The sequence below is a fragment of the Microtus pennsylvanicus genome, chromosome 7 (genome assembly GCF_037038515.1).
Source record: "Microtus pennsylvanicus isolate mMicPen1 chromosome 7, mMicPen1.hap1, whole genome shotgun sequence".
NCBI lineage: Eukaryota > Metazoa > Chordata > Mammalia > Rodentia > Cricetidae > Microtus > Microtus pennsylvanicus.
Window position 1 is genome coordinate 98,643,729 of NC_134585.1, and position 22,671 is coordinate 98,666,399.

The following is a 22,671-nucleotide window of genomic DNA, read 5'->3' on the forward strand; positions in this document are numbered from 1 at the left end:
TAGGATATAGATGTAATCCCAGCGATCATGAGACGGAGATAGGATGATGAGTCCAGTGCTATCCTTGGCTATACAATGAAACTCTGTCTCAAAGCAAATAAAAACCCAAATCGAGCAAATAAGCAACAACAGCAAAAATCCCCTCCAAAGACTCTAAGCAAATAATTAAAATAATGCAAAAGTAAGACCAGTTTTGATGTATGAAATAACAACCAAAGTGATAGAATGGATTCAGCAGCTGATTCAAATAGCCGCAGATTTTGGGTTGCAAAATAAGAGGCTGTAGAAACTAGACATAAATAGTAGGAAGCAATTAATATTCACGAAAGTATGCAAGGAAACACTGCTTCCTGTTATAGAGAAGAAAGATCCACTATTCCGATGCAAGAAGTCATTTGACTTAAAAGGAGAGAATATATAAAGAAACAAATTATCTAAGGAGAAAAAAGTCATTGATGTTAGGAAATGTTTGATGGTGACATGCAGGGAATGTCTGAATCAGCCAGGAACAGAGGAAAAGAACAATGTATTTGAGAATTTTAGTCACAGTTGGGTGAGGGGGGATTGGCTCTAAATGGTACAGTAGGTAAAGGTGCTTGCAAACAACACTGATGACCCAAGTTTGACTCCTGGAACCTACGTGGTAGAAGTATAAAAACAATCCCAGCACCTTGCATTCTCGGCATCCATTTGACTGTTGTTATAAAACATGTGTTTCCACACCCACACAAATGAATAGATTTAATAAATAAAAAATTGCAAAAAGCAAACTACATGTGGATAAAATTTGAAATCAGCTCTATTCTATATAAATCTCCTTGGAAATACATAGATATATGCACATAGAATATGTACCCATGTCAAGATGTTCAAAGGTCTCCTAAATAGTATTTACACATTCTGTGTTGAGGTGTGGATCCCAGTATATAGCATAACACAGTGAGATAGAGCAGCATACCTCAAATCAATATTCCCTGGAACATTTTTTTTTTCCATTTAGCTGTAACCAAAGTATCTCCAGTAAAATAAACTTGGAAAGTCCAGGACACTCAACCCTAAGTAGATGCCAGGATGTCACTACCTCTTACCACCAGTGCAAGATCTTGTCCCTCATCAGCTAAGCATGATTGAGTTGAGTCAACATGTATTCATTTTACGATGCTATTAATCCTGAGGGATATGTACTATTGTTCCCCTTTTACACTGACATGGAAACTGAAAACTATTAAGATGAAATTATGTGTTTTGATATGGAAACAGCTGTATATGAGAGATAGGACTATTCCTGGTTCATAGTCTATGTTATTAATCTTATCAATAAAAACAGGAAGCAAAGAATAAAGGGAACATGAAACATTTTTATTTTGATGGAAACTCATCAGTATTCTATACCACGCTGTTGAGCATGATATGCAAAGTATAACATGACTAATAAGGTGGATTGAATAACATGTGTGTATGTATGTATGCATGCATGCATGTATATATATATATATAAATTAAGACAACATACAGTTATCTAGTAGAAAATTTATAAAAACAGTAGTAAATACTCATAACACTTTATAATTTCTTAGATAAAATAGCATATTCTACGTAGAACTAGGGCATGCATTTTATAGATTTCATATTTCTTGGTAGCAATACAACTAAACTATTAATTACTAACTGTATCAGTTACATCATTGTAGCTGCTGAAGTGGGGTCTTGAAATAATGGTCCTTAAAGGGATAGATGTTTATTTCTCTCTTACAATAATAATTTTATACATTTTCAGAGCAGGTAGAGTAGATCCTTGGAGACCAGGACTTGTATTTGCTCACTCCAGACATTGCTGTTTTCACCTGAGGTCCAGGTGGGGCAGTCCAGATCCTTCCTCCTTCGGGTCTGCATTTTAGGAATCAGGAAGAAGACAAAGACTTCCGTTAACAGTCGGTGTTCACATCCCTTACCTTCCCAGATGCCTCACTCAATGCTTGGTAAGATGGCTATGCACAGTTACAAAAGCACCTGAGATGTGGCACTCAGTCAAGACAAATGCCACCACATAAGAAGACTGTTGTAAGACTGGAACTGTGGGTCAGTCTTAGGAATTTTGGTAAGGTGGGGAGAGAGGGAATTCCCCTAACTCGTTTCAAGGTTAAAAATCATAATCAAATTCATAGAAAAACTTAATACAGTAAGATTCTGCCAGACCAGTACTTAGAAGAAAATATAATGCTTTAATGTTCTTCATGTTAAGCAAGAAAGAATGAAAATAGATTAATTAATCATTCCAGTAAAAAAATAGAAATAATTTTTAAATGAGTATAAAATGTCAGGAATGAATTAATAAAGATACGATTGAAGATCAATAATTTATAAACGAGAGAAGAACAGTTGAGTGATAATTTTAAATGCTAGCTCTCCAACAGATCATTAAAAGAGATAAACTGCAGAAAAGGCAAGCCAATAAAAAAGAAAGATGCTAATCCTCGGCATTACGCATGACAAGGGGATATAATCACAAGAAGAAAAATAATGCTGCGCTTACACAAGAAGCCAGCAGTGTCTGCCAGGGCACCTCCCTTAGACCATGACCCTCATTGCTAGGTACTTAAGGAGCCAAGCCCACAAAACGGCACCTGTCAATACAGTGATTCATATGTTAATCTGTTATAGTAACAAAATAAAATTCAGCCTAAACAGTCTTGGAAACAGAGTAAAGAAGAGCTGGACATGCTGGTATATTCACCATTCTGAAGGCTGAGACAGGAAAATAGTGAGTTCAAGGCTACCCTGAGCTGCACATTGACTTTTAGATCAGTTAGAGCACTCTCTCTTCTTAAATAACAAAACAACAAAGAAACTGTCAAAGAAAGAAGGATGTTAATATTTTTCTAAGAAGGTGAACCCAAGAAAAAACATATAGTTATCCTCTTGGCTATGGGAAGTAGTCAAAATTGCCGGGGAGAACATTGGGATCTTGGGGGTGGGGTGGGATGGGGGTAAGGGGAGATGGGGAGAGAAAAGTGAGAAGGGGAGGATGGGGGGAACTTGGGGAAACAGGATGATTGGGATAAAGGAAGGATGGATAGGGGAGCACGGAAGCACAATTTTTAGTTAAGGGAGCCACTTTAGGGTTGGCAAGAGACTTGAATCTAGAGTGGCTCCCAGGAGCCCAAGGCGATGTCACCATTTTCTTTATTGGTACTTTTTCCTTTTAACATTCATTTGTGTTTAGTGTGTGTGTGTGTGTGCATGTGTGTGTTACATGTGTGACTATATGAAAACATGAAGGGAAATTCCATATACACACATTTCAAAAAGAAATTATTAAATTATTTTAAAATAGAGTTAGGTTCTTAAAACAGAAAATTTCTGTAGGCAACACTATTGCACATTAATAAAAATCAACAACAGGATATATATAGTTAAAAGATTGTCTTTATCAAATAGTCTGTAATATCTATGCTAGAATGATAAAGGTACAAATCAATGGCAAATAGAATATAGACAAATGACAGATAGATAACAGATAAATAATTAGAGATAATGTATGGGTAGAAAAGTATAGATAAATAGTAGATAAAATGTAAAAAAAAAATCCAGACAAATAATTCCAAGGGTATTGCAGAAAATTCAACTAATTACTATTGAGGAGTGATAGAATAAACAAACAAGGCAAAAATTGGAAAAAAAAATTCAGGATCTAAAAAACACAACCAATGACTCACTGGCATACATTGGCATGCAAACCTGACTAAATACACATTATATTTAGATAAACAATGAACCCATACCAAAAATGAGTCTTAAGAAGTTCCAAATGCTAGGACTAGGCTTCTAACTGCTATTGATTTACATTTAAAAATAATAGGATAAATAACTAGAAATCTCCAACTTCTGAAAATTAAGCCATTTAATCTTCAATAACATGAGAAAAAAAAAGTCAATGAAGGTTAGATGGCCTATATGAAGCACCAATAGAATATATAAAAAATAGAATGAAGATAAAGCCATGTTCTCTAGAGAGTCTTATGGTCTCATGTTAGAGAATAAAGGGGTTGATACTCAACATCTAAGCTTTTTTTCTCAAGAATTCTCCCAGCAAAGGTAACAGCACATTATACAAAAGAGATTGACATAAAGAATAAAGAGCATAAATAAGTGAAATACAAAGCATACATATTATATATACATTCAACCATACACAAAGTTCTTTTCTGATTTTGGATAATAAAATTACTAACTACTTACAGAGTTAATCAAATAAATTAAATTAAATATACTTACCAGTTTAAGAAACATTGTAAACATCATTATTAGTCCTACTGATAACTAAAAATAAAAATATTAAATGACCTTATAAAAATGTCTTTAATAAATAAGGTAAAATGAACTATAAAAATTATAAGGCCTACAAAAATACATAAGTATTTGAATAATATAATACCTGTTTTAAATAAATAAAATTTGAAAAATTTTCATAAGGAAACACAATTTCAACTGAATCCATCAAGTAACTTTTTAAAGTACTTATAGACAAATAACAGAGTTTCTACAAAAATCCCACAAAAAATGATGAAAATAATGAAAGGAAACAATTTATGTAAAATCTGGCAAAATATTACAAAAATTAAAATCACAATGAACCACTTTCATGAATACAGATGAAAGTATGCTGACAAAAATATTAGCAAACTAAATAGAGCAGTACATGAAAATGGATCAGTTTTAATGGGGTTTCAACAATAAAAGAATACAAATAGTCAATATTAACATCAAAAAGAATAAGAAAACTTGTCACGTAAACAAATTAAAAGCTCAAAAACAAATCATAAAGCCTTTAAGTATTCAGAAAACAGATGAGATCTTCATTTGAAAATTGATCAGATAATTAAAATATTGTACATAGTTGCAGAGGTTTAAGAATAGTCAAGAGCATAAGATCAGCGAAATGACTCGATAGTTAGAGGCACTTGTTACTATGGCTGTAACATGGATTTGATTCCCAGGCCCCACCTGATTAAAGGAGTGCACTGTCTGCTACAAGTCCTATTTTCTCACTTGTACTGTGCCCCCTACAGACAAATTTTAAATGCTTTTAAATAATAGTCAAGAGTCTTATAGAAGAATGTCTTTATCAGTTATTGTCAATTTATGATCATTAAAACAGTATAGTTTTGATAATGTAATATACTGAAGGAACTAATGTGAACTCAATTATATCCTTCATTCATGTAGTCATATGACTATGGAGGGCCACAGGCTATTGGAACGCAGGGAAGTGGTTCCATTGGATACACACACACACACACACACACACACACACACACACACAATTAAAATTCCAGTAGAACAGAACAAGGCTGTAAAGCAATAAAAATCAATAAGGAAATTAACTATTTTGGAAAGAGTCAATGATTTATTAATCAGTACATATCATTAACATTACACTAAGGAGAAAGTGGTAAGTGAAACAGCATTACAGTTCCGTTATCAAGCTTTTCTGTACTAATTCGAAAAATGTTTGGCTGTGAAAATGGCTCAGTGAATGTGCTTGCTTCACAAGCTTGACAACATAAGTTCAATGTCTGTGATGCACAAAGAATCCACTCCTGAATATTGTCCTCTGACCCACGCACATGTGGCCTGGCTTGCACAAGAGCACAACACACACACACACACACACACACACACACACACACACACACACACACACACATCACAGAAATTGGCAATAATAAATAAATAAAATAGAAAATGAAAGATTATTCGGTAACTAAAAACATCATAGATAGAATTAAAATCAAAACATATTAGTAAATGACACATGCATATACATAAATCGATAGTACCCAAATTCATCTAGGATATATAAGAACATTTTCAAATCTATATGAAAATGATACAGTTTAGTGAAAGCTTGGGAAAGGACTTTAATAGACTGTTGACAAATGAGCATGTCCAAAGGGCCACTGGCTGTGAAAAATTCCCCTGATTACTTTGTTCATCAACTTAATGTAAGTCAGAAACAGATTGAGGTCTCTGCTAACCTCTCCGAGTAGAGTAAAGAGACAGGAGACAACTCCAGTACTGTGCGAGGCTGAAGTGCAGTTGATCCCAACTCAGTGTTAACAGAACACAAATGAGAGAGGGAAACTTGGAGAAAAGCTCAACAGGCTTACTAAAGGAGCACATGAACAACTGCATTCATTAGAAATGAATACAAATACTCATATGCATGTATACACAGATGTGTCAGCTACTGAAAAAACAGTACTCATTTTAACCAAAAGTTGGGCAGCTGGGGAGCAACAAGTTTTCATAGATAATAGAAGGAGCAAGTCAATTGCAGAAATTTAATAATGCAGTTTAATACTGCAAGTTCTGAAAGTAAGCAAACTCTTATTATCACCAATATGGATAATAACCTAAGACACATATTTTGTGAAAGAAGCCAGACAAATCAATACATAGTGCATAATTACGAACAGTTGAAACAAGTACACTTCTCTTTGCTTCTACGAAGGACAATATTTGTAAGCTACTACTTCCCGGGACGGAAAATGACGCGTTCTTCCCAGCTGTTCGTCTGGTGGATTACAAAGTTGGGCAGCTCACATCCCATATGTAGCTCAAGCTCCAGGTGATCTGACACCCTCTTCTGGCCTCCCAAAGCACCTGCAGAATGTGGCATGTATTCACACATACATATATACAAGCAAAAATAAAAACACAAATAAAATGACAGAGATGAAAAAAGGGTGTTAGAACGCAATTTAGTCCAACTACCATGGAAATCAGTATGGATTCAGTCTCAGCAACTAAAATCAGAACTAGTTTACCCATTTCATGCAGCAAATTAAGGTAGTTTATGCATACTAGACACTTTATCTTAAATTGAATAAATTTGAATACTGATATTGTCTAGAGATTGTATTCAGTAGGGCAGAGGTAATTTTCAACATCTGGTGAATGCAGTGGTAGGTATACTCAGTGCCTAGGATTGCCAACATCAATAGATGTCATTTGAATATTTTTATTTGATTTAGCTGCTAGCACCTGTAAATAAACCCACTCTCAACCCTGCAAATTACTTGTATATTTTGTAACCAGAGACCTAATATAATTGGCAAACTTAGAGAACTAAAGGATGGTGTTCAATTTATTTTAATGCTACATCCAGCCAGATTCCGCATGCCATCTGCGTTTCGAATGTACCCATGCAGTAAGACATAACAGAATCATCATTAGCTGCTTCCAAACAGACCCTGACACATCCATCATGTATCAATTTGGGGACCCTGACAGATTTACTTATTACCTGACTGCCCCATTTTCTGAATTTCAAAAGCAGACATGGTTTCAAAAACTAGATGGATAAAAAGAGTTTAGAAAAAAAAATCCCAGAAGGAGTTGTCTTGCATCTCAAGGCAGGAGGCCAGGGAATGTTCATTTACACAAGAAAGAAGGGATGGGAATGATAAGTAATGATCTTACCAGGGCAAGGCTCAGTGGTGGAGTTTGAGAAGGAGTTTGGGAAGGGAGTGTTGGAATGAACTTTGAAACACTTATCAATGGAGATTCTTGGCTGTATAACACCTAGTACAGACAACTGTTTAAGAGTATTTGGAGAAACTGCAAACTATGAAAGCTGCTCCCCGGTAGACAGAGAAATAAACAATGACACTTTAGGAAGAAGAAAAATTCGTGCTAGGGACAAATGATTAAGTAAACAAAGAAGAATGTAGAGAATCATAAAATAGACTTAAGGTATTTATAAATAAGTATCACTTTACCCACACTTCCCTTTATCTTTAATTATATTTGCCTCGAAAGAAATAACATATTTTAGTTTCATTAATGGTATATCATGTGACACAGAGAACATCTATTTCTGTTTGAATTTGGTTGCTACTGGATACTGATATTTTAAAAATAAACAGGAGACTTCCAAAAAAGGAAAGATGATTTATGTGACACAATCTGCAATTCAAGGAAAATTATCATAATAAACCTATCATACATATGCAATATATTGCACTTATCATACATACGTAGTATCTTGCTTAGATCTTTAGTGCTCAAAACAAATGGCAAGCTAATAAACACTCCCACAAAGAAGAGAAAGGTAATTCATATTTTAGTCCAAGGCCACAGCAGGAGCTGCAAAATTCCTTCCTGGGCTGTTTGTAATTTGGAAATATCGATGATTTATATATACTACACAATGAATCAAAATGGTCATCAAGAGAGTGACCAGTAAATATTTAATGGCTTTGTGAGCATCAGACCTATTATTTTAACTTGTTTCCATTATATGTAAAAGGAATATTGAAAAACGGCGGTGTTTTCTGCTGAAGACATCATGTTCCTAAGGCCTCGCTGCTCATAAAAATTTTAACGTTAATAGCAACCTTATAAATTATTTCATCCTAATTTTACTAATGAGATCCAGGTAGAGAGAGGTTAAGTGATTGTTCCCCGTCAGGTTGGCTCTTACCCCTTTCAGTTGAGATCAGGCTTTGCCCTACTCTTAGTTATTTCGTATTGTAGAAAGCAAGCAGTGCTCAGGCTGTGCCTCGACCTAGGATACTCTGTTGTACAAAACGCTTATTGCTCTGTTTTCGAGGCAGATGACTGTGACCTCTGGGTGTACCCATTACCCACAGGATTTTCTGGGCACCACCTGTCTTGTTCCAACTGATAAATGACCCATTCCTTGTAGTAGAAAGGATGTCACCTATTAAACTTTGCAGGGGCAGGGGTGGAGTTGAGACTTTGTAGGCTCATGGGCATTTTAACATCATTACAGGGAGACTAGATTCAAGAACTCATAAGACTCATTAGATCAAGGACAAGCTGTTTTTCCTTCACACGAACCCCACAAAACGATGGGTATCTAGCACTATGATGTCAGGCCCTCATACCAATCTATCATCTGTTACCCTGACCTGAATTCTTGGTTATCTTAACAATAAGGACTCTATTCACATTTCCATCACTCTACTTCTAGGACCTTCGGGATGCTGATGCAGCTTCTTTAGCTGATATTCATTCTGTAAGCCACACGCATTTCTAAAGATAGATTGCCACACTCACTGTGTGTTGTGTGATGCATGATATAAGATTTAATATTAATAATTAAGGTTAAAGCCACAGAACCTTCATTTGCCTTAGACAGATGACCCAAGGAGTGGGATTATCTAGCAAATTACCTTAATTGAAACTCTCAGGCCCTGTGAGTTTATTGTTATTCAATAAGTTCTGACATTGTGAAATGGCACAGTTGTGTCCTCATTGCCACAGAGCATACATGGCAGTTTGCTCTCACGTTTCCTCCCAGTGCGTTGCAGTCTTGCCTTTGCTTTGGTTATCTTTCCTCACTTCTAGAGTGCACCAGCCCCCAACAGTGCATTTTACTTACATTTTCAACATAACCATTGAGAACTGGGTTCTATTTTAAGTTGGCTATTTTTATTTGCTCCATTTTGGACTCTAGTACCTGGGAAGATTACTGTCCTGTTAAGGAGGTTATCTAAACGCCAGCTCTCTTGTGCATGAATACAAATCCCAAAACTTACCTAAAAAGAAAATTTAATAGCCTAGAAGAATAACCATAGTAATTATAGTGTGGTATAGAAAACCAAAATGGGTTCGATTTCCCTTCGCAAAGCTAAGTATGTCCTAACAGGGAGATGATCTGAATTGAATTTTCCTTGCCAGTCCTTGGCCCTGTACCAAAACCTATGTTTTCCTCATGTTTTCTGGCTATAATATTCATAATGGGCTTTGCCCAACACTGTCTTCCTCAATGTTGTGAAATCACTATCTGCTACATACAAGCTTATCTTGCAGAGGGCTCATCATGTCCATGCCCATTTATGATACTGGAAAAATTCAATCAGTTGTTTTCCCCGGAGAAATCTATTTCTTCAGCAAGTATCTGTTAAGGACCTGGGCTCTTCTTACCATCTTAACAAGCCCTGGGAATATTTTGGTGAGCAAGAAAAATGTTTTTCTTTCCTTACATGGCATTCAGTAAAGCAAGAAAGCAGGTACTTAAATCACGAAGACTATTATGCTACTTGTCCTGATCCAGAAGTTACAGAATCTGAGATGGTCCATAACAAGAAAATCTGATTCGTTTCCAACAGAAGTTCCTCTTAAAAGGGCATTGGCAGATGAATAGGCAGATCCCAAGTACCACAAACCAGCTTCCATTTTTACATCTGTGTTCGAGAACTCTACTTTCAACAAAATTACTCTGGGAAGAAGAGATCTTAATGCATTCCATTTGGAAACTAAACTAAGATTTTTGTTGTTTTATTTTTTCTTGTTGTTTGTTTGTTGGTTGGTTGTTTTTTTTTTATTCTCCAGAACACATTTGCTGCATTTAGATTTCCAGAATTTCTATAACAGGGTCTTAAACTCTGGATATTAAGTCTGGTATAGACTTGTTTCTCTAAGGATAGATCGCTCTCAGAATTGTGTAGGTTAGTATCTATCATCTGTGAATTGATAGGCTTCACTGCAGTCTAAGGGAAACAATCACTGGAGAAATGGGGACTGTGCTCAAGTGTGCACACTTAAAAGTTGCCCTCATTGACCCGTATTGATGGCCGCCATTGTTTATGGATTCACAGTGTAACTAAAATTCTCTTCTCTAATTTTCTGCTAATTGCCTAAAAAAATGCAGTAAATGTGCTTTTCAGCTGCCTGCGTGGCAAAGGCTCACCTTGATTATATACTTATTGCATCACCTAAGGCACTATGTTGGTGCACAAGCATTTCTGGGAACTAAAATGACACATGCCTAGGGCGATCGCCAGTTACTGCAGCCCTCTGACTTGGGAGAAATAGGAATTAGAAAGGTCAGTGTTCAAGATTCCTGCTTCATCTGTCTGCAGTCATATATTTTTATCTAGGAAGAGAAAAGTATGGTTACTGTAAATGGTTCGCTTCTGGCCAACTAACAAAATTAGGGCAAAGTTTATCAAAGTCACTTCGAGTTTGGAGCCAACTATCCAATGTCTTATCAGCTAAATCATTTTGTGCCAAAACTTTTTGAATAAAACTGTTACCCGATGGCCCAGCCTGCTCCACATGATACCCAATGGCCATTCAATCCATTAGAGAAGACTCAACTTTATTTCTTTCTAATTTATAGATAAATGTGAGTATTCTAAGGCTTTAGAACCCCTGCTCCATGGAGTTCTAGGAAGTGAAAAATTGTCTTAAATGCTTTGAAGTTTTCATTTCTTCATCCTTATCTAGCATACTAGACTTATTAGGATGGTGAATCAAGTGGATATAGGTTTCTGATAGTTTCAAGTAGGGGGAAGGCCTGAACAATGCCGACATCTCTTCACTTCTTATTTCAGAAAGGGAAATATTTGTATATAATATAGTGCCTCAAAAATCCAATTCTGGAAGAGTAGCCGTATGCCCAGCTCCACAGTTACGGTGAACAAGTAGCAGATGCTGGTGTACAACCGGCCATCTGCGTAACCGTACTATAGAAATGCAAGCTGAGCAATAAGCCTTATCTGCAGAAGGGGTTATTGGCTCTGCCAATGCATATGTAGTTTTTCACAAGCATAGGAATTTATTGGTTTAATAAGGAATGAGACATGCTTCCTTTGGGCAAATGTCTGTATAATGTATCGCTGCCCAACAAATCACCCTACCTCTTAGATTCAAAGCAAGAGTTCACCAAGTTTTCCCTGCAAAAGAAAAGATGTTATGTTTTTAGGCTCTTCACACGACTGAGTCTTGATTATTCAACTCTGCCACTTTTGTGCAATGTGAAAATAGTCTTAGATAACATGTATGTAAATATATATGTCTGTGTTACCCCAGATTCTGCATTTTTTAAAAATAGCTGATGTCTAGGATTTGTTCCATGAGCTATATGCTATTTCCTGGTTTAAAACAATTGTACTACCTATTCTTATGAGTCTTTGGGTGATGTGTGGCTATCTATTACTGGGAAGGCCAACTTAGTATACTATAGCCACTGTCATGTAACTAGTATTTGGTCCAGAGCTGTTAGCTGACTTGACATTTCATTCCTGTTTGCTCCCTTCTGCTTCCTTGAAAGTAGTTCAAGCTTCTTTGAAATGGTGTCCTTCACACAGCAGATAATGCAGCCTTGAAAAACAGCTCCCTTAGTCATGCTGGCTAAAGTGACCCTGGACAAAGTGTGGCAATTGCTTAAGTGAAGACTGAAGAGGCTTTGAGGGGTGGAGGATGGGGGTATACAGCAGCATATGGCAGAAGTGCACACACAGAGAGACAGAGGGGTTCTTTTCACCGGTGCAAACAATCATACGAAGTTTGTTAAGCAGTAAACAACAATTTCACCTCAGTGGTCTCAAGACTATACAATTCCATAAACAACGTTTAAAAATAGTTTTGACAGCAAAATGGCCTTCACGGTTTGCAAATAATTTTCCTACAAAATCTATGTTATTTAAAAGTTATTTTAACATATTGCAAAAATTACATTCCTAGAGCCGAAATAGAAAGGAGGATCCAAAGAACAAATAATCCCTGTTGAAGACTACCTAGATGAAAGAGGTTTTAGCTAGGCAAGTCAGTAGGGTGATTTACTGATGGTTTAATCTTTACTTAAATTCCTGATATCCTGCAGAGCCTACCTTTAATGGTTTACATTGAACACACTGCCTGTCATCATGATAGACATAGTGGCCTCTGGCTTAGTATATTCTATTAGAGCTTCCTGAACAGCAGGGCACACAACCAGCACCAGACCTCATACTAACTTGTCAAGGAGTATGATGAACTGAAACCATAGATTTACTCTAATTCCGAAGAGCACTTAAAATACCTAAAAGGGTGTGTGTGTGTGTGTGTGTTTGTGTTTGTGCTTGTGCATATGTGAGTGCTTCGATGGCTAACTTCTTTTAGCTTTCCACAGACTAGTCTTTTCCAGGAAAAGAGGACCTCAATTTGAGGAACTGTGTCCCTCAGATTGCTGTAGGAACATATCTCTTTGTCTCTGTCTCTCTCTCTGTCTCTCTCTCTGTCTGTCTCTCTCTCTCTCTCTCTCTCTCTCTCTCTCTCTCTCTCTCTCTCTCTCTGTGTGTGTGTGTGTGTGTGTATGTGTGCGTGGGGGGGAAAGGGACTTTTTCTTGATGAATGATTAATGTGATAGTTCCCATCGTGGTGAGCAGTCCCACCAGAATAGGTTGGTTTGGGGCTGCTTAAGAAAGCAAGCTGAGCAAGTCATAGAGAACAAACCAGTAAACAGCATTTCCCCATGATTTATTCTTTAATTTCTACTTATACATACATACACATATATATAGAATATTTATGTATTCTGGTTGTGTATATATATATATTAGTTTAATAGACAATATATATGAATTTAATAGACAGCTATTAGAAATTGCATGTTGTTTTTGGAACCTTCTAATACTACTTAAAGGAAAACATCTCACCTATTAAGCCAGTAAAAGAACTTTTACAAATCTTCCTCTGGAATGGTGATGAAGTAATTGAAATGCTTTCATGTGCATTAGAATTGCAAAATGTTCACTGTCCTGTAGAACATGCTGAATCAAATTACAAGAGTTATGATATCTATGCTTGCTACATACAGGAAACCTGAAATATGCCTTCTTTTGAAAGGTCTGCAGAATCTTATGCAGAGATTAGTACATTCATTCTATTTGTTTCTTCTCCAGTGAAAACAAAGAAGGAAGACTTGTAGGGGTTAGGGATATTGTTGGCCTCCAGCAGTTTGCTGCTGAAATAATGCAGGAGGACTAAAGCCCTGATTTGCCTAATCTAGGATTGTCCAGTTTGAGGCTCTACATCATCTTGGCTGTGTGTGATCCGCTACTGGGTTGTTACTGGACATGATGTTAGGGGGATGCACATGGTCAGCTATCCTGCTGCTGTAGAAGGTAGCTCTGACTCTTGTCAAGATTACACACATAACAGGAAAGATGAAGCAGGGAATTGGGCTCCTAGTTCTCTACAAAGTCCGTCTTCCGAGTCACTATATAATGTCTTCCTCACTAAACCACTCCCATGATGAAGTGTTACAACATGAACAACATCTTCAGAGACAGAGGTTCCTCTTTATTCTATCTTGAAAATGAATTCCATACTGGAAACGTTATTTCAGAATTAATCAAATTACGCTAAAGGCCCAGAAACCCATTTATGCATTATTTCTCATGACTTCCTTTCTCCCTCTCCATCATTATCATAAGACTTTTGTCCATAGTGCAGTGGTTCATGTTGTCTACTTGACAAAAAAAATCTTGACACACCTGGGAGTCTGGCCTCTGGATCAACCTGTGGGGGATTATCTTGATTAAGTTAATTAAAAGATAAAGCCTTCCCCTCTGTGGGTGGGCCATTCTTAGGGATCTTGGAGGAAAGGGGCTGAGCCCTGGTGCACAGGTACACACTGCTCTCTTCCAAATGCAGAGGGTTGTGTTCAGCTCCTTCAGGTTCCTGCTGTCTGACTCCCCCTCCATGATGGACTGAGCCTTCAACCCTGAGCTGTAAGGCAGTCTTTCCCCTTTAAGAAACTCTGGGCAGGGTATTTTAGCGCAGCAACACGGAACAAAACTGAGCCACTTAGAGTTGTACCCTACCCATCTTTTGCTGTCACGCTTAATCTTAAATCATTAGGCTTGCCGTCCAACAAATCTCCTCGTTTCCCCTGTTCTAATTTTCTCCGAATACTCACCTATTTATTTTTCTTTCCTGTCACACAACTCTCAGACTGTCATTCCTGTTCCTCAGCATCTGAGCAGGAAGTAGATGCAAAGCATCCCTATAACTAAAATAAGATAGGTTCGTAGTTTAAGAATGATTTATCCTCAGTATACCAGAGTTTTGTCATCTGGAAATGGAGGTAAAATATTAGCTATCTAATATTGAAGAAATGTTTGACGAATTAAAAAATATAAGCCCATAAAACTATAGACTACAAGAGAAACAAATACAAATGTTTGGCCAGAAAAGTGATGCTTAAGACAAATGAGATCCAGAAAAATGTGAAGCTAACAAAAGGAACATAACACAGGTGGGACACACTCTAATCAATTTCAAGCAGATTTTCTGAAAGAAATAACAACCTTTTTTTAATAATAAGAAACAAAACTGGTTATGGATACTTTCTTTACATAACACAGTATATGCTGAGGATTTTAATTGTTTGTTAAAATAATCAAAATTCAGATAGGCACTGTTTACCATTATCATGGATTGAAGGAGTGGCCAATGCGTCATTATTTTTCCCAAATAATTGTGTATTTATTAAGCTTAAAAAACAAGAGAAGTGGTTTGGTGATTTAGCATCTCTAGTTGGTCTGTCAGGGAACAACTCATGAAAAACTTACCTGTGGTTAAAACAGAGGCAGGTTTGCACTGTCCCAGAGCAAAGAGGGGTCAACAACCCCACCAGAATTCTCACAGTCTGCAAATGGCTGAGTTGGAATAAGGTGGATATCCAGCAAAATTACTCTTTCGCAGTTCTGCAGAAAAGTGAAAGCAGAAATTAAATCATTTTAAAATAAAAGGAACCGTTTCATTTATTTTCTCCCCACGTAAAAATAGAACGTGTCCTGTGAAACTGCTCATTTCCAATGGACAGTCCCTACTGTGAAGAAGTTAGAAATCGTCTTACCTTTTGTCTGATGTATCGTTTAATGGATCTGTGAAAAATCGGGTAAGAGAGATCCCGACTTTCTGTTGAGATTATTACTTTTCTTCTGCGGTACAGAGAAAGTGGCCAGTTAGCTAAGCCGATCACGGCTTGGTAATGTTACACATCTTAGAAATTTGGAAGAGTCGTCCAGGATGGTGACTGAGAATTTTATTTTGCCTAGTGTATTTTCAGCTGCATCCAGGCAAATGAAGATAAAGAGATAGGAAATAGAGCTAATTCAGAAGACTGAGATTCAAATAAAATTAAAGCAACAGCATAAACCTCCGAGTCAGGAAATGCAGGCAGAAGTGAATTTAATTTTAAATAGTAGTTAGTTGTAGTTGGACTGCAAACATGATTTGTAAGTCATGCATCAGACTGCTGGAAGAACCATATAATAAAGTCTGTGTCTTGAGTCTGACCTTTACTTCCCGGTTTCTATCCTAATATCCTTGTTGCTCCGTTGAATCCATGCTTCAGTGAGAGATGGTAGAAAATATAAGACTGTGACATGCTTTGGGCAGAGAAGTTTTCCTGCTGAAGAAAAAAATCATTGACTTAATGTTTAACTAAAACAACCCTTCTAATAGATGGGAAGTAGTGAGAGTGGGGAAAATCCTGTCCCAACAAAATGAAAAATAAATCGATTGAACACCAGAGTTCTGTTTTCGAACGCTTCTTTCTGTTGTCACAAAGAAAGCTAACAGCATCACTATGCAGCTTGCGAAAGGGATTTTTCCCCAGAAGTTAAAGGCCTTGCCTCTTCCTTCTTCATAGCATATTATGCTGTTGATGAGCCAGTTTCTTCTCTTCAAAATGATCGCAAGAATAATGCATTGAAACAATAACCGGGAACCTTTTTAAACTCCACAGTAGAAAGAAACGAGAAAATCAATTTCTACCTGAAATTTTGAACTGGGAAAAAAAAAAAACCTTCTTTCTTTCATAATTCTACGTAAGTCATTTTATATTTGTTGACCTGTAAAATAACAGGGCATTTTAAAAGCATCTGATAATTTATTTTATCTGCAAGAAATAGATCACTGATGAATATTAACTCTAAACATGTTCTAGTTTAAACAGATTGCAAAGCAGATGTCGTGAGAAAGCTAAATAAATAATAAATACAATGAGAGGAGTCAGAATTACTCACAGAGTGAAGATGAAAGCCCTAATAATGACAACGCTGTGAACAAAACATTTGAAGAGAAGGCAGGATACATAGCTTGTGGATGGAAATTCTCCTCTTCCCATATATTCCCTGGGATTCATTTTATTACAAACTTATGTAAAGCATGGTGAAATCTTTCGGCATTAAATCCACTTTAAGTGTACCTAATACAAACTCTACATTATGAAGATGTTGAGGTTAAAGCTTTAGTTCTTTAGTACAAATGGCTAACAGTCCTGCAAGTTCACTTGGCCTGGCTGTACAAACTCCCATTTAACTAATAAACCCTCACTTCTTTCTCTCTTGAGCACTTTCTTTGTACATACAGTCTAATTTCCAGAAAACAGTTGACAGTGTTTAAACTGATCATTTTTATGGAATACATGATGTGTCATGAGCAACATAAACAAATACATTAATTGTCTTATCACGGTTTTATCTGACAGATGGGTCCCCAGGCACAGAGCCTAACCTTTTATTTTGACACCTGCCACATCTCTCCAGCCCTGACCCTTTTCCTTTGCCAGAGTGGTGCTGTGCGGTTCGCCATGGTTGCATTAATCTCCAGCTTTTAGAAGGCAAAATGTTGGAGTCCTTCTGAGAATCACAGCCATCAGTCAGCTGATACCACAACAGAGAATAGCTCACAGATCCATCCAGCATCCACTCTCTCCTGTGATCCAAACCCGTTTTCTCTTATTCCTGTGACCTACTGGTTCAATAAGATTACACTGGGCTCCTTTCAGTCGAAGACCCCATAGTGCTAACATGTGACAGGAAACATTTGATTTAGTAGTCTCTTAAACTAAGAATTAATTGGAGATTTGTTTCAAAAAGAAGCAAGGTTTTGAAATTTGTGCTAAAAGGTACATTTTGTCCACAAAGATATGCATTAGACTCTGGCTTATGAGTTAGGAACAACAGGAACCCTTACATTTCAAAAGACAAAGAGCCATCAAGGCAGTAATTGTGTGTTGTGAAACACACACACACACACACAATCTCCCGCTTGCACCTTTGGTTTCTGGGGTGATTCCAGAAACTATTGTCATGTGATATGTGTCCTGGTTAGGACAGCTCAAAGCACATGTCTGGTCCATTAAAAAGAGAGGTTCGGTTCTAAAGCGTTTCACAAATCAGTGAACGTACAGAAGACAGGTGAATTATGAGGGGGCATCCATTATTGGGTTAATTTGGTGTAAATTTCCAGGGATTGTCTCCTTGAGCAAAAGCAGACGATAATGAATTATAGAAAATGCTGTAATCAATCTTAGAGGGGAGGAAGTTGGAAACAAAGAAACAGAAAACTAGATATGTAGACAAGAGATAAGATTTTAGAAGCATATAGATTGTTCCACTAGCCCAGAACAGTTTGGTTTAAAATACCACTTCTGAAATGTGTAATTTGTATTTCCCGGTGGCATCTGTTAGTTCTGGAATAAGCTTATTTCATAAAATGTAAAAAGCCTGGGACTAAGTCTTGGTTAAGCTAAGTTTCTTAATAATTTAGAGGCCCATTTATGCCAGCCGGGATATATATGCTCACTGAAAGAAGTATGGGATCTATATCTTACAACAGTCAAAGAAAATGCTGTTTCATGCCTGGGGCTAAGGGCTATTGGAGTCAAGGTAATTATGGCAGCTTCGGGTACCTCTGCAATGTCAGCAGTTCTTTCATCTTTACTGATCCCTTATTAACATGACTCAGCTCGACCATACATATACCTCTTTCTTCCCTGACGCTACCCAGCTTTCACAGGTCACTCTGAGGTCCTGACGCCTCTGATCTGCCTTGGTATGCTACAGAAAATCCTAAGGTATCAAACCTAAACCCAGAGACAAAACAGCAACAACAATAACACGTCCATCTCAAGTGTTAAGGCATAATCACCAATTTCACAGGTTACTAGTTACTCTGTGGCCCCAGGCCCACCAGCTGTGGAGAGGGTTAGAGATAGTATGTGTGTAGATGTGGCAATTTGATTGGCGTGCATTCTTGACGATGGTGATTCTCTTAGAGAAGATACTCATCTTGAACATTTGAACAATACTCAGAATGTAGTCCAGGCTCTGGAAGGGATCTGGATGCTGCTCGTTACCCACCCAGGGCAATGAACACACTGAAGACTGTGATTCAGGAAACCTGGAGCTCTTTGCTAAGGATATCTGACAGCCTCTGAATCTCACAATCATATATGAGACCACTTTTTTGCCTAACTTGTTTCTTAAATTTTTATAATAACTCAATTATCCATATTGATTTTTTTTAAAAAGCGGTAATGACTGCGGACATATTAGCAGTGGGAAAGAAAGCCGAATTTCAAAGGGTTAGACGACTTAGACTGTTTCAGGCGGCCCCTCTAGCTGATTAATGTATAAAGATCAAATCCTTATGATCGAATTATAATTCTCTGAACACTGGGTTCCTCCTCCGAAAGCACACAGTGTAATGGCACAACTCACCAGATCACATTATCGTCAGTAATAAGAAAGCAAAATAGAATGAATTTTGAAAACTAGTAATAGGCTAATCAAAATTAAGTCATATTTTTCTCTTTTTCAAGTCACTCTTGGGGGTTTAAACGATAACTCCGTGGGTTAAAGTGTTTGCCATGCTAGCTTGAGCATCCTCAGGACCTGTGGAAAGCCATACACAGTAGTGTGGGGCTGCACTCATAGCACCCCTGCAGTGTGAGAGGAGGTAGAGACGGGGAATTTCTCAGAAACTTGTGGTTCAGCTAGCTTGGTACAGACAGGCAGAGAACAACAAAGAGAACCCGTTTCAAGGTGGAAAATGAAGGTCAACACCAGAGGCTGTGCTTGAACTGTGGTGAAGGTCAACACCAGAGGCTGTCCTTGAACTGTGGCACTCATACATAGTAACACACACATGCACACACACACACACACAGAGTTACACAAGTGCGTGAATACACACACTAAGACTAAACAATTATCTGTCATCTACCTATCTATATCTATGTATCATCTATCTATCTATCTATCTATCTATCTATCTATCTATCTATCTATCTATCTACCATCTTTGATCCCACTAACATCTGAAAAATCAAGTGTATATACTCAACATTATCATAATAGTTATATTTATTTGAATATTACTATCCATATTATTATGGACTTTTCTCAAACAGTAGTTAAACTGTAAATTTACAAAGATTGCTTCAGGACATATCCTGTTCTTGAGGTTTGAAGCTAAGCCGATTGTGAATGCTACTTAAACATATTTATTCAGTATAATACTTTAAAAACTACCAAGAGGAAGTCCATATTTAATACATTAATGAAAATATATTAAAGGGTAAAGATACCCAAAAGCGGGAGAGAGGGTTTCATGATATATTGTTGAGAGTAACTGCATATTTCTAGTGGAATTCATGCAGCATTTAGATTTATAGATTATATTGAGAAAGGGGGGACTGCCTTATATTGAGAGGGAACTACCCTATTTCAGGCAAGTAAATCCTCCAGTGAAGATGATAGATTCAGGTCATGTATGTATACAAGTGAATTGATGTATATATTCAGAAATGTGAGAAAATAAAGGCACCCAGAAAAATAAAACCAATAGAATTTAAATCTCTAAAATCAGAAACTGCAAACGTTTTTTGAAGTTTCCAGAACCTATTAGTGATATTAGATTATTAAAACTGGACATCTAGAAATGGAATTACTGGACCAGTGTGCTGGTTCCGCCGGTAAAAGTAGGAGCTTGCCACTCAGCATAAAGACCTGAGTTTGCCTCCTGGAACGCAATGGTCAAAGGGGATATCTGACTCTCACAGTTTCCTTCTGAAGTCCTCATGTTCTGTGGTGCACACATAGAACCGCATACATGTACCTCCACACACACGCACGCACACACACACACATGCACACACATGCATGCATAGACACACAGAGAAAGTAAATAAGAGCAGAAAATGAAACAGGACTGCGTATTACAAAATAATCACTTTCCGTCATATATACCAAAGACACATTACAAGAGTAAAGCACTTAAAACATTATTTCTTCCAACTACAATGTAATGCAACATGCTAATTGAAGTTTTTTAAACCTCTTAAACATTTCCAGGTATAAAATCACTATTTAATTAATATTACCATGCTTTCCTGTGGCCACCTGGCATCTCAGTTTAGTGCAGAGCAAAATAAATGGCAAGAGAATTGCTTCCTTAATGAACAACTTTATAACCTCAACAGTTTTATCCATTTGCAATAAAACATACTAATTAAATTACAGAATTAACACAGAACATTAAGGAAATTTGGACTACTGTCTACATACACAGTGCCTTACTTAGAAAAATCAACTTGGTAAGAATTCCATCCCATAATTTATGAATTTAAGACTATAATATTGTTAATCGTGAAACATAGTGAATCCCCTGCAAGTTTGTGCCCTTTCAGCCTTTAACCATGGCACAGAGTCTACGTGCAAAGTAGTGGGAAGTTCTTTAGAGGCAGGATTGAAATCAATGATGCAATTATTCCAAAACCTGACAAAGCATGCCAGTCTAAGGAGGTCACTGTGTGGGAAGCTAAGCAAGCACCTTGTGGTGCTACAAACGCATAGTCTGGAACCAATCCCAGCCTGGGATTTGGGGACTAGGACAGTATTGAAATCAGAGCAGTAATTCCAAATGCCATCTTCACGTACACAAAGTGAAACTGAAAATGAAAAATAGGAAAACTCACAGACGTTTTTAGAAAATTGGAATAGAAACTAGGTATCTAAGTCACTTGAAAAAACAATACAAAACAAAACAAAAACCTCAGTTGATGAAGGGAAGAGTTGGGGGAAAGGGCAATAAAAGTATATCAAAATTACTAAACAAACAAATTCATGTGGGGATGATGAAAATACATCTATCTAGACGTAGCTTATGGCCTCCTCTGAAGTTTTTCTGAGTCCAGGGCAGATGTGAAAAGAGTGTATTGAACACCTAGAAAAATTACAACACAATGGATTGGAGCTTTCTTCCTGGGGCTTGAAAGTTTTAAAACCAAAGGTTGTCACTTCCACTGTGTCTGCTGGTGAAATTTCCTTTGTTTTCTCTGGTGTTTCAGTTATTTAAGGCCGTAATTGTAGTCATTGATTTGGTAAACATACTGACTGATCGTTGATATTTGAATCCTTCATTTTTTTTTTTTCATTTTGTCTTTTAGTTTGTAGTATGTTTATGAAATTTTCTTTTGGATATGTAGCAAATAGTTAATTTTGTTTCTTCTTTGGTGCCTTCTTTACAGTACTCACATAAGGCATTAGTCCTGGTTTCTTTTACAGTGAATGGCCTGTCACTCCTGGCTGGATTGACGCTCTATGCTGAGGTAACCTGTATTTGTTAGGAACACTTAAGGGATCCTAAGGCAGAGAAGGTAATTTTTCAGCACCCATCTAGCTTCTTCTTTTATGTAAGATTAATTAATTAGGCAAATACAACCCAAACCAAACACCCAGTTCTTTTCCCAAGAAGCACCTTTGCAAAGAGGCCATTCATTTCCTTTCCCTGGCTAGAAAAGACACAGTGATGCTGTTTTTCTGAAATTAATTTCTAGTTACCTTTTAGGCTTCTTCTGGTTACATTTATTTATTTATTTGTGTGTTTAGGATTCTTTACAGAAGTAAGACAACAACTTTCAAGAGATGGTTCTTCCCTTTCATCATGTGGGTTCCAGGAATTGAACTCCGGTCTCTTGGGCTTCACAGCAAGCAAATTTGTGCAACGAGTGATGGCTCAGGACTGTTCATGCTCACCCAGAACTGCTCATTTTTTGGAGACTCATTTTTTTTT

The 22,671-nt window shown here is 37.1% G+C and overlaps 1 long non-coding RNA gene across 1 annotated transcript; it reads right to left on the reverse strand.

Annotated features, from left to right (window-relative positions):
* Positions 1 to 1,351: 1,351 nt before the first annotated feature.
* LOC142854976 (uncharacterized) lies at positions 1,352 to 22,376 on the reverse strand. Its single transcript, XR_012911395.1, has 6 exons — positions 22,134 to 22,376; positions 16,105 to 16,216; positions 15,662 to 15,746; positions 15,375 to 15,509; positions 2,534 to 2,624; positions 1,352 to 1,887 (listed from the first exon to the last, which is right to left on the reverse strand). It is a non-coding gene; the product is annotated as an uncharacterized LOC142854976 (long non-coding RNA).
* Positions 22,377 to 22,671: the final 295 nt, after the last annotated feature.